Source organism: Daphnia pulex, chromosome 3 (assembly GCF_021134715.1).
Source record: "Daphnia pulex isolate KAP4 chromosome 3, ASM2113471v1".
Taxonomy (NCBI): Eukaryota; Metazoa; Arthropoda; class Branchiopoda; order Diplostraca; family Daphniidae; genus Daphnia; species Daphnia pulex.
Genome location: NC_060019.1, coordinates 4,123,057 through 4,126,171, shown reverse-complemented (window position 1 = coordinate 4,126,171; position 3,115 = coordinate 4,123,057). Strand labels below are relative to the sequence as shown.

The following is a 3,115-nucleotide window of genomic DNA, read 5'->3' as shown; positions in this document are numbered from 1 at the left end:
CTTTCAGAGCCGTATTCAAATCAACTAAACTTCTTACACTGTTTTTGGGGCAGTCATCGATTAAGTTTTGAAGAAAACTGTGGTGGAAGTCTAGGACACGTCTACTGTTAGTGTGTGAAGAGTTTGATTGAAGGGCCTTACACAATTTCCTGACTTCCTTTTGCAAGTTTTGCAGTTCAACTAGCACCCATTGGCAACAATTTTCTTGTTGCTGGCCAGTTTGAAAATTACTTGAAGGATCAGTTGAAGGAGTCAGCAATGAAGAATCGATTGTGGGGGAAGGAGCACTCGACATTCGTCCATTTGGCAAATTCGATGATGGATAGCCTAAACCCAAAAACAAATAATGAAGCAAATCTCGACAATAACAATGCATAAACATATTACCTGGCGTAAATTGGGATAGTGGATTGTTGGCAAATGGAGTAGTGACCAAATACGATCCAGTGCAAGCGAAATTCGTCCCCTTTCATAATTGAAAACTCAGTTCAACCGTTCTTTCAATTTAGAATATGCTTATCATTACCCAAGACTCTATCCCTATAGCCGGGCTGAAATGTTGGTTTGACTGGCTTGGCAGTAAGTTTGAAGGCGTCCACAATGAAGGATCGATTGTTGGGGAAGGAGTAGCTGGCAAATTCAATAATGGATAGACTAAACTCCAAAACGTGAGGCGAAGTGCAAATGCAAGATTTCAGAGATTTCCGGGTCACTTAGCGAGCCCGGTACTGCCCTGAAGCAATTACCGTTTTCAGGTAATGAAGGAGGTCTCCGACAACTATCGGAGCTCCGGGTGGTGTGATAAATGGAGTTCTACACAGTGCTACCATGTTGCATCGTAAGACTGGTGGCGAAGTTTCATCCCTGAGACATTTTACCTCGAACCCTTCACGCTGGTCTTTCGCTTGTTTCTAGACGTATCTTAATCGAGCCTCCTCAATTGCTTCCGCCTTCCTCTTTTTAGCTGCACGAAGCTTGATTCATCGAGCCTGTGCCACATCTGCTTCGCGTCCAATCGTGGCCTCGTCTTCTTTAAACCAGTTTTTTTTCTCCGGTCTGCTAGATCTGGCATAGAAGAGAAAAAAAAATCCGAATAGAACATGAATAAGATTTGGTACCTCCTCTTCACATTCGACAATATTAATAATAATCATAGTTATTTGAATAAGAATATTTTGACATTTCTATAGTTACGTTAGAAAACTAACAGATAAAAGTTCTAATTTGCAAGGAAATTGAAATTCATTATACGTTTTTAGAAAAATTGACTTTTGTTTCTTTAAATAAACATTCAGTTTCTCCTCTAACCAGAATACAGTTTGAGAGCAGCTTTGTAAGAAAAACAATAGATTTCATATTCTGGCTTCGACAAAAATAAATTTGCTGATTCCCTATTCATCCCGTATTGTGACAACTTCAATAATCAAACATACCAAATTAAATTGTATCAACACACCCACTTTTTTATCATAAGTACTTTATCCTTAGGAGCGTGAAGCAAAGGACGACACATCCAAAGATGGCATGTTTTACGTTGGACGTCTGTTTTACGTCACTTCATTCATCTATGTCAACCTCTTGGGTCAAAAGAATTCCTCTTAACGCAGTAAAGGAGGAAAATTTGGGTAGTAACGTGACCTTAGATTTAAGATCAGAGCACTGAACGAAAGACTGGAGAATTATCAAGACTTCAACGGCCCCAATGTACGTTTTGTTGGTACGTCAGCTTCAACTTAGTCACTGATCTCGTGGGTAACATTTGTACCCCATCCCAATAATTAGTGAAATGCCGACAGAAAGATTCCATTAGTACCTCGTTGCCTAGCAAAGATTTCGTCTGACTTCTTCTCCAACAGCGTGGCGATTTTCTTTGTTTAAAATGATTCTTTGGTTGCATTGGATGCACTCGTGGTTTTTTTGGGAAAACAGCTGAGCTCATCTTTGAATTTTACTTCAAGAACATCATTTTCAAAAATGACCCTTTTGTCTAAAACCCAATATAAATTTGTCCAGAATCATTTTGCGATCAAAACAGTCACAGTCTGGTTTTACATGCAACTGAATAGTAATATTAACAGATCTTGGTCCCACGAAATTGGTATTGAAGATAGCAAGCTTGCGTAATGAACGCTCACGGTCAATCTTGATTTTGCCAAATAAAAGAGGCTTTAAGTGTCCACAAGACAAAAAAATTGACAGGAGATGTCAATCTAAGTAATTCATAATTGCAATTTACCAGTTTTTATAAATTTGTAATCAATGATAAATCAATTGGAACCAGAGTTCGACACGATCACGCTTTTTCGTTGTCCCGCTCCAATCCCGCTCTTTCCCCAATTCTTTTACCCCGCTCCGATAACCGATCGAATCTCTAGTCATATTTTCCGATCAAATCCCGATCAACGCACCGATCAAAATTCTCGCTTTATATGTTTTTAAGAAAATTTTTTTTTTCGCTAATTCTAAGAGTTTTTAAATGAAAATGAAGATATTTATTTTACATACTAAAGTTGTTGAATTAATTTTAGAAAAACTAGAAATTGAAATACAATTGGTGATCAGAAAACCCTTATCATTTCGTTATCAAAGCAATTTTCCTTTTCAACACTGTAAATTGATCGGAAGCTTGATCGCGCAAAAATTGAGCGCGATCTGTCCAACGACCCTGATGTGAACCAATGATAAAAAAAAATCAAAATTACCTTCAAGTAATCGTTTATCTTATCAATAAAGTGTTTATGAGAAAAAATGATTAGTAAAAATGATTTGAAAATTGTAGAGCACACGTAAAATATCCATATGAGATTTATCACTTACAAAGACGGATATTTTAGTGAAACAAATTTCGGCAAATGCCCAGACAAAAAAGTTTCAAAATGCGAATGCACGTTAGGTGCAATTCCAGCTGCCACTATTTTTTATGAAAAAGTGATTAAAATCCAATGATTTATCTTTATAAATAAATTGTTTGGAAATACAGTAATATGAAAGCAGCATTGTGTGACTGTCATAACATGTTAAAAATCAAGTAAAACATATAAAAACAGGGACAAGTAAAAGCAAAATAAAACTTCAGACTGTAAGATCAATATAACAAAGAGGTATAAAATTGCAT

At 36.7% G+C, this 3,115-nt stretch overlaps 1 long non-coding RNA gene across 1 annotated transcript; it reads right to left on the bottom strand.

Annotated features, from left to right (window-relative positions):
- Positions 1–266: 266 nt before the first annotated feature.
- LOC124190208 lies at positions 267–832 on the bottom strand. Its single transcript, XR_006872907.1, has 3 exons — positions 527–832; positions 388–466; positions 267–327 (listed from the first exon to the last, which is right to left on the bottom strand). It is a non-coding gene; the product is annotated as an uncharacterized LOC124190208 (long non-coding RNA).
- Positions 833–3,115: the final 2,283 nt, after the last annotated feature.